Source organism: Mesoplodon mirus (assembly GCF_964341445.2).
Source record: "Mesoplodon mirus genome assembly, chromosome: 12".
Lineage (NCBI taxonomy): Eukaryota > Metazoa > Chordata > Mammalia > Artiodactyla > Ziphiidae > Mesoplodon > Mesoplodon mirus.
This window is the reverse complement of record NC_138988.1, coordinates 105,950,064-105,963,739: the sequence shown is the minus strand read 5'-3', so window position 1 is coordinate 105,963,739 and position 13,676 is coordinate 105,950,064. Positions and strand designations below refer to the sequence as shown.

Genomic DNA, 13,676 nt, shown 5'->3' with positions numbered 1-13,676 from the left:
TTCCAAGCATGGCCACATTTTTTCAGAGCCCAGATGTGTGAGGCTGTGTTGATTTGCATTATTATGCTTTACATATATGTATCATGCTGCATATCCATCCCGCTAACACAGACACTCGAATGCACAGATATGAATGACAGATTTTCGCCTGTGCGTCTGCTTTCTTTCCAATAAACAACAGCTTTTCAAACTGTAGACTTGTGAGGCTCCCTAACAAAGTTTTGTTTGAGAACTAGTGGAGACCTATCTCTCTAATGCTGTAATTATAATTTTATCCTAGAAATTTATATGCTCTGCTTGCTGATTTCAAATTGTGGAAGAAAACTTCAGTGACTACTGTTAGCCCTTTCATGCCATTTGTGTTTTGGATGTGTTTAAATGTCATTGTCACTGCTGTTAACTGGCCTTCTCTTTGTAAGCTTGTATTTGTCAGAACACATTTAGAAGGAGGTTTTCATTCTTTACGAAAATCAGTTTTGAACCAGAATTTACAGACCATATTTTCCTTGGTTACAGTGCTGGCTTGCTCTGAAGTGCCAGTTCTCTTCCACTGTCTAATGGAAGAGCGACCAGCCATGGTGTGACAAGACACAACATGGGTTAATAGCCAGGAAAAAAAATTAAACACCATCCAGTTTAATAGTTTTTGCATAAACATGCTGCTAACTACTGACTCTAAATTTGGCAGCAATTTTTCTAGTAAATATAATTTCAGACCAGAAACTGTAGTGTAAAGTAAAACATCATCCAAATAAAGGAGATGCAATGCATTGCTGTACAGCCCTGGCCGCCTCCGACCCCATGGGTTTTGGCATGCTTTAAGAGAAATAAGAGTTAAATTAATTCTCAAAGAATTGAGAATGCTCTTCCTGAACAAGACCAGGCAGCTTCCCACATCAAACAGAGAGGCAAGCTTTTTGCATTTTTAGTTGATTTCCTATACTTACAGAATTTTCACATTGCTTTCCTTTCTTGGTTTCCACACCGTAATTCTTTCCTTTCAAGATGTCTAATTTCCAAACTCACCAAATTGTATATATTAAATGTGTGCAATTTTTGTATTCAATCCTACCTCAATAGAGCTGGTAGTAATTTTTTAATGTCTAAGATATCTGTTTAACTGGTGCTAGAGGCAGTTGAATTCTAACAAGCACTTTCAAAAAAAGGTTTGTTTTCTGCACAAAACTAATCATCTAGCCACTAATTCAGAGAGGTCCTCTGTACATGCATTTTGCAGCAATCCGAGCTTGCTTTTCAAATCAACAAGTATAGACACAGTGCCTCATAGTCTGGGCATTGCTCTTTTTCCCTACACGTCCTCTCTTTGTTTCTATAAACTAAGCTTATCTGCTATTAAATACATTCTAATTATTTGTTCGCAATATTTATTTTCCAAAAGTAAAATAAGAACAACATATTTTGGATTGTGGAAGGTGATGATGATAAATGAAAAATCCTGTTTTGTCTTTTTATTTTTTGCATGCAGGTCTTGTTTCATAAATATTTACAATTAGGGCTGAAGCAAATTCATTGTCTGAGAGAATCTTTTGGGGAAAGATTTTAACAAATAAGAAAATAAGAGCTAAAATTCTGAAGAATCTGTCTTTCCTGCTTGTTTTTCAAACATACTCTAACATATTTAAATCAGCAAATTTTGAGCAGAACCATGTAAAGGACTGGGGTATTGGTTAGGTTTGAGTTAACACAATTATGTAAGCAGAGTTGGGGTGGAAATAATCCCAGGCACAAGGCTATTGACACAACTAATCTTGTTACAATGCTAGCCCAGATAAACACTGCTTTAAAGTGAGCGACCTGTACACTATTAATCTTTGAATTTTTTAATGTGAACTTATTCGTGTAGGAAGAAGTATATATGTTATAATTCACATTATATGCACACACATTCACATTATTGTGATCTCTATTGGAGATATAGAAATATAGGCCATTTGTAAGCTTCATATGAGAATACAATTAAATACACATTATTAAATATACATTATCACCACTTTTTTTTTGGTAAAAGGACAATAACAAATCAAATGTACTTTGAAACTATATGCCCATCCTGATTAGGAATCTAATAACTGCATGTTAAACATTTTAAAATTACCATAAATGTTATATATTTCATGACATTTAATGAACCTAAATAACTAACTTAGAATACTGACCTTGCTTATAAAATATAATTAGAGGATGCAGGTAGCTCTTTTATGGAATCAAAGCGTTCTCCTTTATCCAGTGAGATTTCATGTTGTCTTAGCATATATACAGCAACAGCAAATTAACTTTTACAAACTTGAGAGACCTTACATCTTTTAAAGAGGGAATTAGAATAGTTCTCATTGTAGAAGCATTTAATGAACTGCACTTCTAAGAAGACTAAGCAAGCAGCTTATTTAAAGATGAAAAAATTAAAAATTAAAAATTTTAGAAACTCTGATATATGAATTTAGGCTGACTTATCTTTTCAGCATATCTGTAATAGTTATAATAAAATTAATATTGCTAACAATATTTACAATTAATAGTAGTCTGCAATTGCTGAGAAACACCTAGAGACAAAAACCTTCTTTCATGTACAAAATCTGTGGGAATCTGAGGTATAAACATCTCCATCCAGTTTTGGAGTTCTTTTCAGGCCATCGTGAACATAATCATATGGAGGGCCTAACGGCCAGTCCAGGGGGCACCGCACCCTGGGGGGCAGGAGGTGGTGGCCGCTGGAACATTCCAGAAGACTGAAGCAAGCACTTGGACCTGCCAGAGATGGTAGCAACAGGTGTCAACTTCTTATCCCTTTTGCATAAATAATTTGTCTTAGATTCACGGGGGTTGATTATATCCTGTGGCTTTTTATTCCTGAAAATCACACTTTCGTAGTGAAGAGAAAAATTGTAGAAAACCAGAAGAGGCAGCCGCAGGCAGGCGAGGACTCTCAGCTGACAAGTCGGGGTGCCTGGGGGAGAACTGAGTAGGAGGGGACGGGGACGCGAGGGCACAGACCAGGGCCCCTTCCCTCCTGCCATCCCCCTCCCTTCCCTCCTTCCATTTCCACTTCCCAACAGAACAAATACTTCTCAGAGAATTGGAAGGAAGAGTAGCAAGTGACTGCACGGACTTACTGGTGCTTTCGGCTTTCACCTTGTAAAAGCCACGGGAGGTGGCGGGTGAAGGCAGCCAACCCAAGGGCAGGGCTGTGCCCTGCGCAGGGGCCCCACCTCGTCTTCGGGCAAAGATTCACCTGGCAGGTAGACAAGGGGGCTTGCTGAGCTTAGGCCGGCAGTGGACACCGTGGGCCACTGCCCGCCCCACACACCCACGCATATGTGCACGCACACATGCACACGCACCCACACCCTCTAAGAAACGAATGAAAAGTTAAACCGAGCTTGGAGGTACCAGCTGCTGGGAAGGGCTGCAGGGGTGAGGGGTGGCCCCTGGGGGTCGCAGTCCCACGGACGGCGGGTATGAGGACCGGGGGCCACCATGGGGGCTGCAGGCTTCGGATGTTCAGACTCCACGTGTCCTAACCCGCCTCAGCCCACCTGCCTCATCCTGTCCTTCAGTCACAGTTCAAAGACTTGTTTTCCTCGCAGCTCTTTCATCTTTTCTGTAAATTGAGGCCTTCGGCAGAATTCTATGTGAAAGGAAAGCTGACGGCAACATTCTGATGTTTAAAACATTCTCCGATTGACACACTTCTCTTTTGTGGCTGGCCTCCTCATCACAGGAAGGTTGTAAACTGTGCTTTGCTTTCAATGGCTCTTGGGATTGTCTGAGGCCGTGTAACTGGAGAATCGCGTTTGGGAGGGTCTGGGCTCCACTCCCCGACTTGAAGGGAGTGGACGGTCTACACTGGCAGATCTTGCCCTGGAAGTCTGTTAGGTGCCTTGTTCTCTTAGTTATGCACCGCTTCTTGCCTCTATTACAAGAAAGTGTTCAGAAGAACCAGCTTATTTTCTCAAGAAAAAGAAATCAGGACCTGGTTTATTTTGCCTGTGCTTTGGATAAACTAATCCAAATCAGGTAAGTTGTCAGTTGTATACAGTTGGATGTCAGATGCAGAAAACCGATACATAGATCCAACGAGTCTGTTCTCCAACACTGTCCATGTACCTCATTTGCTGTCCAAGTCGTTAAGTTTCCAGAGAAAGCACAGATGAGAAGATGTTCGTACTCAGGCTTTCGGTTTTCTGTTCTGTGCAGTCCCCACAGCAGCCTGTTCCCCTGCAGGTAACGGCCCACCCCTGTCATGGAAATAATCCTCCAGCCCAGACTTGGCGGTTTTATTAGGAGTAGTTTCGACATTTTAGGAATTAATTTCTGTTGGGCAATTCCTAAATTCGGCTGTGAATTATGTCTACGCACAAGTTGTAAAATGTACTCTGGAGTCATCCTACATCCCTACCCAAGGAAGCGGCAGCTCCGCCAGACGCAGGGAAGGGCTGGTCACAAGAAGTGGTTTGGTTCTTGTTTGTTCTGTGAAGTACATTTCTTTTAAAAAATATTTTGCTATTTCACATCTAGGGAAGAAATCATCAGCCATACTAAAATGTATTGTTAATTCCAGCAAAGTGGAAATGATACTGGGAAATATTAGAAATATGTAATTTTTATTTTTGACACTTTGTACAAGTATATCTTTCCCCATATCTGTTCTGACTCAACTACAAACGGCGAGTCTCCTAATGGACTGTATCTCAGATGGCATTTATTTTCCTAAGGTGTAACTTAACATAACAAGACAGACATAAGAAGAGGCCCACTACTGGAAAAAATGATGTGAATGTGCATAATGCGATATTTCCTTTTATCGTTTTATTAAAGTCAGTGAAATGAAAGGAAAAATACTACATAAAATATATTTGAATTTACCAAGCTAGTGAAGTTCTGCTAGCTTGTTTTCTAAGCTGTTCAGAAGGTCGGAAGAGCTGCACTGGATCAAACATTTGACACGGCCATCCGAGGCCAAGCATCTTCTTTATTTAAACTGTAAAATTTTTGTGTTTTTCATGCTTGGTTCTATTACTATGTCTATGTTTTTAATAAACATACTCTTACTTTCCTTTAGTACCTTTTCTTAAAGCACAAAATTTAATGTGCTTTTTAAGCAAGCGAGCCTCAAAGAATTATTATGAACCTAAATTACATATGTTGAAAAATACTTTTGAAGTTTATGAAGAGCTATGTAAACGTGAAGTGTTACCATTATTATGTGCACAGCATTTCTTATAGAGTGAGTTTCAAATACATAATCAGTAGCACATGAAAAACTATAATTATGTTATTCAGCTCACATCTGTATATTCAAAATCGGTACTTCAGCAATATTTGCATAGTCCAACAGATTTTTTTTCCCTCTTTAACACCCTTAACTTTAAGACAAAATGTGTGTGGAAAAGAAATCCTATTTATGAATTATAGTGAAGCTTTAATAAGTTTGTTCACCTGAGAAGCCAGATACCTTTATGTACTTATTTTTATGGGAAGATATGTGCCATTGTCATTGATTCTTTGACAATTTAGCACTATTTCCAATTTTTAAAAAGTAACTCAGAATAGCAACTTAATATTATTAATTGTTTGATTTAAATGAACAGATGCAATTTCTTTATTTCCCAAATCATCTGCCCAAACTAGTTCAGACGTTTCTGAACATTTTACTTTCAGATCATAGCCATGGCAACTTTGCTCCATGAAAAGGTCTCATCAGTGCCCCATTCTGAGGTGAACTGATGTACAGTTAGTGTGCCCATCAATTACACCAATGGCAGAAATGCATACAAACCAAGGGAAGGTAGCTCTCAAGATTAAGAAAATGGCCTAGACTCAGCCCTATTTAAGAAACAAAACTGGAAATGTATTTGCCCCTCAACTGGCACTTTTTCAGGGAGTTTTATTAAAGTGATTGTCTTTGGTAAATAAGTTTATTTAACATGTGCATATATTTTCAACCATTCTAAATTTTTCTTTTAAAATATTTCATGCAAAATGTATCAGATATTAAAAATTCACTCTCTATATACTGTTATTTCAGAAATGAAAGATGCACACATTCAGGATGAAATCAAAAGGCAGTTTTAAGGTGTAAACTCTCTAAGCCATGTGTATAAATTCAATTTTTGCCAAAATTGTGTTTTTACACAACTTCATTGAAATAGATTCCTCTTTAAATATTAAGCAATACAAAACTTACAGCAGTGGTAGATTATTAGAATAACATGGGATAACATCTTGATAAAATTAAAAGTTCCACTGTTAGCCTTCATATTGCTGAAGAGAAATGCCCATGCAAACCAGGATGTGATTTGTACAAAACTCCAGTGCCGCTGTGAAGCTTTCTTACACGCACAAATCCAACAGAAAATTCGAGCCAGTGCATCTTATGAAGATTTAGACATGGACAGTGAATTGCTGAATTTTACCAAATAGTTTTGAATGTTACCTTCTATTTATCTTTCATTTTTTGTGGTAACTGAGCCCATCACCATGTTTTGGGTTTTTTTTTTTTTTTTTGGTTTTTTGGGGGGGTTTTTTGTTTTTTTTTTAGGGAGAAAGTCAACTTGTCTTTTTAGTTTCCTGAAAAAAACAAGCATTTGTGATGGTTTACATTTAGTCACAATTTATAAACGCCATCCTGCAAATCCAAATTGGGTACAGTCGTCTTTTGCTGATGGGAACTGGCTTTTCTTCTCATTGTCCTGGTTTGAAATTGAAATGCTGCACTGCTGAGAAAATGCCATGAAAATATAACCCACTGCATTCCAGGAAAATAAATAAGCAAGGCCACCCAAATTTTCAATTAGTGCTTGTGCAGAATGCAGGAAATGGCAAGAGATCCGTCCCAGGCGCCCCAGGCAGGGTCGTGGACACAGAGCAGTGGCAGGAGGGCTGGAAGGGGATGCAGGCGCAGTGTGAAGATGGCCCGTCTCCAAGGAAAACTGCAGACCAACGGGGGGATGTGACGCCAGAGGCAGGCGGCGGGCATCACGTCCTGCCCATGGAGCTGCCAGGCTCCATGATTCGGGGGTTTAGTGGTGAAGTAGCCCTTGAAAGTTCTGCTAACGTTATATATTTAAAGCCTAAGCTTCCCGAACGTTCTCAGTATCGCCTACGTACAGAGTTTTAGCCTCTGGTAACAGAAATACTCCAGACAGTTGGTGAAAAGTATAAAATGCTCATGAGTTAGAAGTGTCAGGCTTAAGGGTGGGTTGTCTCCCACTTGGTGGCACGGCTTGTAGCCAGTGGGTGTGTCATGAGGTAGGGAGACGGGGTGCCTTCCCTCCCCAAAGCAAGGGCCAGTGTCTCCTGAGTACAGATTTCTGAGGGAGGAAAAAAGTTATGCTGTAAATGTGTTTTTCTGAAATGCTCAAATCACTGATTTGAAGGTAATACTTGAAAGCCACAAAAGGAAAGCTGGAAAACAAAGGACTCTTCAAGGTTTGTGCGTTCGTACCCGACTCCTGCGTTGTTCCTTCACTTGCTTTCTGTTTCACTTCTCAGATTTCACTACAGCATGTGGAGTTTTACAGCTCATCATGTTGGAGTTAGTTAAGGAAAAAGGAAAAAGGGTTGGTTTTCCAGCTGCATGATGTTGGTTGAGCTTACAAAACAGCCCCTATTATTCTGATGGATTTTATCTGTGTTGTGGGTCTACTGGTATTTAATTTCAAACCACACAAAGCCTTGATGAAAAGTGAATCTACACATCCGATTTATGCTTACAACCAAGGAGTGCAATGACTGAGGAGTTACTGTGGGCTACAATCGTTAGAACAAGGAGTGAGGCTCGCAGGTGACCTCGCCAAGCTGCACCGCGGGGCGGGACCGGCAGGGCTGAGCGGAAGACAGTGCCCATCACTCACTCCAGCTGAAGATAAAATGTGAAACCCAAATCATGCTTTGTAATTATTGAAATAAGAATGCTGTGTATTTGTCATAAATATAGGAGAGCTTTAAAAAATGATTATTCATCACCTTACAAAAACAGAGTAAATGGGACCCAAGCACTGACTATTTTTCTTCCTGGTGGATTCCTTCTAGCTGAGAGCATTTTCTTGGCAAACCAGCTATTTTGTTAGGTTCGAAAGGCTATCATTTCCTTTTCACAGTAAAATCAGGAATTTCATTTTTGCATAATACTGCAGCGTTTCCTATAATTGAATTCTAATGATTTGGGAGTGTGCTCTTTACCTACTTTCCTTGCACAAAACACGGAACAGGGAAAAAAAGAAAGAAACCTCTTTCCATTCGCAGTAGTTTCAAAATACTTATGCCTTTAGATTTAGTAAGTTAAGCAGTTTTCAGCCAAGGAGAGATCCAGAGCCGAGTCCCGTGGTGACGGAGCTGCCCTCAAGGGGACGTCCCAGGAGCCCGGAATCCCCAGGCTGCGTTGTCGGGCCTGCCCTCCCCAGGCCCTCTCGTGCTGCGTTTTTGTTTCTTCTCCTTCTTCTCTTCCTTCTCCACCAAGGCGGGGGGCCATGAACCTGCTTCCAGGAAATCATCTATTGAATTCCCACTAAAGCGTAAGCTATTCATTAGGTTTAACTTATTTATTCAGCCAATGTTCTCACGCACTGCACTTGGTGAGAAATAGAGAAATGATACTGGCGCTTGTCCTTTGGATAAGATAGCAAAACAGATAACCATGAGGCACGGCTTCGGGCTCACCGCAGAGTTGGAAGGGACCTTGACACCACGTGAACCAAACCTCGGATTTTATAGGTGAAAATGTTAAAGTCTAGACCCAGACAATTGGAGGAACTGTATTTCCAGTAAAACTCAGTCGGAACCTGCTCGTCCAGCGTTCTTTCTGGACTGCTTCAATAGCACATCTTTCTCACAGGTTGTGGCGGGTGACATTACTGTTTAGGACAGTCCCTGCCCCTCCTACAGGCTTCCCGTCCCCCTGGGGTCCCTCTCGGCCCCGGGCTTCTTTCCATGGTGGAGCAGCAGCAGCAGCAGAGGACGCCTGAAAAGCAATCAGGGGACGTGTCACCTTCTTTCCCTCTTGGAGAATGTCTGCATCATTCTGGATGAAGACTGCTTCTTCAGCCAAGGTCCTGGGAGAAAGACCGGGTGGGGCAGAGCCGCGGCCAGGACGGGGTCACCGGAGTGAGAGAGAAGCGCTGTTGTCTTCACTCCTGAGGGTTCAGTGTTGTTTGTTTTGGCAGCAAAGCACAGCTCAGCCGACGTGGTGTTGCTGCGAAGGCAGCGTGGTTCCCTGCCTTCAGCACGGCTTCACCGTGATCGGGGGCCCTTCTGTACATCACCGTCCTGATTTTTTGCACTAAGCTCAAAAAGTGGGCTCGTGGAAGGCAGACACCCATGTGCTCAGCTCCAGGGCTCCATGGACGGGCCCACAGGGCTCCCCGAGAAAGCACGAGTCCTGCTGCCCAGCAGCAGCAGGGGCCCCCTGCACCATGGGGTGCTCTCCTTTGACCAATTGTCAGAAGCATCAGCTGGGCTGCCGTGACAGGATGGTCTCGCAGGAGAGCTTTCTCTCTTTGGTAACTTCAGGTGGCCTCTACCTGGGCCACGTGTTCCCGCAGGCAAAAGGCAGAAACAGTCGCCATAGCGGGCTAGAGAATTATCTGTTTCTAAGACAGCAGTAGAGCCGGCAACAGAGTGTACTCAGGGGATCCAGAAGGCCCTTTTGGAGGAGGCGGCTTTTCGGAATGAGCAGGAGCTCAGCATTCAGAGAGCAGGAAATGGCCACTGGCCCCACGAGTCCTCTGTGATGGGGAGCCACGGAGGAAGGCCTGGAGAGCTTCATAAAGTGTGTTGCATCTTCTGGAACGAATCTTTGACTCAGAGAGTTAGTAGTTACTACATTGGGGCAAGCGTTCGCTTATTTCGTTTTTGTTTCGATAGGAGAGGAGGTTCTGAAACGTGATCTCTCCCAGCGTTTCGCTGATAGTTTGGCTCGAGTCCTGCACTCGGCTGTTTGCTCTCACTCCTGCGTCCCACCCACCACTGGGCATCAGCACAGGGCAGCGTCTGGCTGAGCTGCGACCCTGAAACCGAGTACAGCTCTTGATACAGGCCCTCAGTGAAGCACAGCCCAATCCACGCTGTTGGCCTCCCTCACTTCTACATAACACTTTATGAAGTGAGGGAAATCCAGGCCCGTCTTTAGCATGTAGAAAAAACATCAGAATCACCGTCAAGGTTCTCCCAACATTTATGATGACTCTTCCTCAACAGCAAGTCAAGTGTCTTCTTTCCTTGAAGGTCACAGCTAAGCCGCACATCTTCTTATTTTATACATAATTGCCTGCGCCTTTACAAATTCATCGGTGACTAAAATTTAAAAAAAAAAAAAACTGGGAGAAACAATGTCTGATTGTCCTTTGGAACTGACTGACAAACCATGGCTTTATTTCAGCTCAGTGTTCTAAAACGATCTTCTCAACAATCTGAATTTCTCATCCTGTCTCAGCTCCTGGAGGGTCCGTGTACGTCCCTGAGTCCAGAGGTAGAGCCTTAGCATCCAGGGAAAGCTAGTCCTTGGAGGGACTGCTCATCTGAGAACACCTGTCTGCTGGCCGGTGCGCAGCTGGTGGGAATTGCCAGGGTAACATGGAAAGAAGCACAAAGACTATGTAGTCTAATACAGATTTTCAAGAGGTAACAAATTTATGAGCATAAAAATGGCCAGAATGGGGCTTCCCTGGTGGCGCAGTGGTTGAGAGTCCGCCTGCTGATGCAGGGGACACGGGTTCGTGCCCCGGCCCGGGAAGATCCCACATGCCGTGGAGCGGCTGGGCCCGTGAGCCATGGCCGCTGAGCCTGTGCATCCGGAGCCTGTGCTCCGCAACGGGAGAGGCCACAACAGTGAGAGTCCCGCGTACCGCAAAAAAAAAAAAAAAAAATGGCCAGAGTGATTTACGTAGACAAAATAGGCGCTGCAGAAATCAGGGTCTGTTGCTGCTCTCCTCATTGGTGGCTGTGTGGATAAACGTACAGAGATGGAAAATGGGCTTTGGAGCTGAAGCCCTGGTTCTGCCCGGTGTTGCTTTGGGCAACGGGACCCCTCCAAGCTGCAGTTTTCTGAGGAGCTGCATGGAGACCACGTCTTCTGTTTCCCAGCATCGTGGTGTCTGGCACAAAGCAGATGCTCATGAAGGATTTGTCTCCTTCTCTTTTTCCATCATAAGTAAGCACCTACCGTGAACCTGGTAAATACAAAATACTTAACAAGTTCCTTCTTGCGCGAGGCGGTTGGCTCAGGGCACCGCACCCAGTACTTCTTCTTTTCCTGCCCTTCAGTCTCCCCCTCCCCGCCCCCGCTGAAAGACAAACCCAAACCAGAGCCTGTTTAGAGGTCATGGCACAGGGCCACCTCCAAGAGAGCAGGCCACTCTGAATTTAAATTTGTCACCGTTTCCCTTAGAGGGAATGAGGGAGAAAATGAATTTAATTTAGTATAAAAAATAAACATCTCTGGGTGCTGGAAACGTCTGTGGGGTTTTAGAGCTGTTATCATTAATCAGTCAAGCGTGTTTACCCGGAGTCCTGACGGCTGTGAAGCTGAGCCGCTCGCCCGAGCCCTTCAACGGAGACGCCACTGCGGCCGGGACACAGGGACACATGTGTCCCCAGCCACCACCTGGTGCCTACTGGCTCACGGACGTGGTCCCTTTCCATGACTCGAGGGGGAGGGACAGGCGGGAGGGTGGCCTGGCTGCAAAGCCCGGCTGCCCTGGGCTTGCCTGCGGGTCTCTACCTGCGGCTAAAGCCTTTCCTCGCGTTGTGTTTTTAATAGTGTCTCCTGCTGCAGTTTCGAGAGGCAGTGTCTTCTGTGAGCTCTCTGTTCCCTGGGTGTAAAGGAGCATGGTAGTTGTTACCATCGGCTCACCCTCCCTAGGAAGGGGAGCACGGCATTCTGGGGGCGGGGCGGGGTTGCTCAGGTGCAGACTTGCAGCGTCCGTGGTCCAGCATGGGTGGGTGAGGGCTGCAGCAGGAGGGGAGCTCTGATCTTGTCCCGTGGCTGTGCTCCTACCGTGTACAGAAGAAACCTTCCAAGGAAGCTCAGTGCAGAAAATGGGAAGCCTTAAAAATGAGCAGGTTTCCTGCTGAGAACAGAATTTGGCCTCCAGTAGACACACGTGCGTTAGCAAGTATTATTCTCACTATTATCAGTGACTTCAGCAGCTCGGTGGGTTCGGTGCCCACGGCTGCGACGAGAAGGTGGAGGGAAACATCGGGAACTCCGCTTCGGAGGTGTTGCGTGGAAGACGGTGAGCTGGGCAAGGGCAGAGCTAGAGACATGGATGTGATCTTTCAAGCAGGGGAAGGAGATCGTGAGTGTCGAGAGGCTGGGGAAGGGACAAGGAGCCGGAAGGAGGGCCCCGTGTGCCGGAGGGAGATCACACATTTTCTGAGGGAAATGGTGCTTTGAGCCAGAGGCGTGTTCAGCTGTGTTGCTTCTCCTTCAGCAGTCGGTGAAGTGGGCTCGAGGCTTGACCATGGAGTGCAGTGCGCGGCAGTCCTGGCTCTGGGACAAGAGGGGCTCCTGTAAGGTCGGGAGCCCACGTGGCGTGCGTGCAGAGCAGGAGGTGACAAGGTGCAGGTGGCCCAGCGGGGACAGCACCCCGGCTCCGTCCTTCATGCCCTCCCGCCTGGGGTATGCAAGCTTCACTCTTCAAACCCTCAGCCTTCAGGGGGCACCTCTGTAGGGACCACAGTGTCCTCGGCTCCTTCCCAATCTTTTCAAGAAGAATTGAGAAGCAGCAGTGATGGTTCAGGTGCTGAAAACGAGTGAAGCCCCCTGACACACTCATCTGAATGATGCAGAAATTGGCTCAGGGATTTGTGGGTGTAATTTGGAAGTTGAGGGGTCCTGTGTCCTGAAACCAATCTATAGATTGTGCTCTGCAAGCAGCAGAAGGTTTTCCTGCCCTTTAAAATGATCATAATATGCTTAATATATAAAATAAATAAGACATAAGTAATAGCAACGAAGAACAGTCAAGCGATTCATATAATTTTGGAAGTCATTATAGATGCTTCCTAACCTAAACAGGTCTTCCTCTTCTTATGGACCGAATCTTGTTCTCCACAAATAAACATGTTGAAGCTTAATTCCCAACGTGACTGTATTCGGAGATGGGCCTTTAAGGAGGTAATTAAGGTTAAATGTGGTCATAGGGTGGGGCCCTAATCCCCTAAGACTGGTGTCCTTATAGGAGGAGAGACACACACACTGTAAGGACATAGCCACCAGCAAGTCAAGGAGAGAGGGAGGCCTCAGAAGGAAGCAGCCCTGCCGACACCCTGGCCTCAGGCTTCCAGCCTGCAGAACTGGGAGAAATAAACGTCGGCTGTTTAAGCTGTGCCCCATCTGTGGAATTTTGTTGCAGCCCCAGCAGACGAGAACACTTCCAACCCACTTACCTAGAGAGTCGATTCTACTGCTACAGTATTTCTCGAGCTTATTCACTCTTCGCCTGCCCCTGCGGGGGCCTTGGTTCAGCCACTTATCTCTTTCCTGGACCACTGAAATTGCCTCCGTGTTGGTCTGATGTCTGCCGTGATCCACTCATCCTTTGTCTGTCTCGGGTACCAGAGCCAGGAATAGAAATGGAGTTGGAGTCTCCCTGTGAGGCTCTCCTGGTGTTGGGGCATGGAGGACGTGGGAGGGGGACGCTCACCCGGCCCAGGCC

The 13,676-nt window shown here is 44.9% G+C and overlaps 1 long non-coding RNA gene across 4 annotated transcripts in view; it reads left to right on the top strand.

Annotated features, from left to right (window-relative positions):
• LOC309814226 overlaps nucleotides 1-13,676 on the top strand; it is a 78,030-nt gene that overhangs the window by 6,677 nt on the left and 57,677 nt on the right. The window lies entirely within an intron of this gene.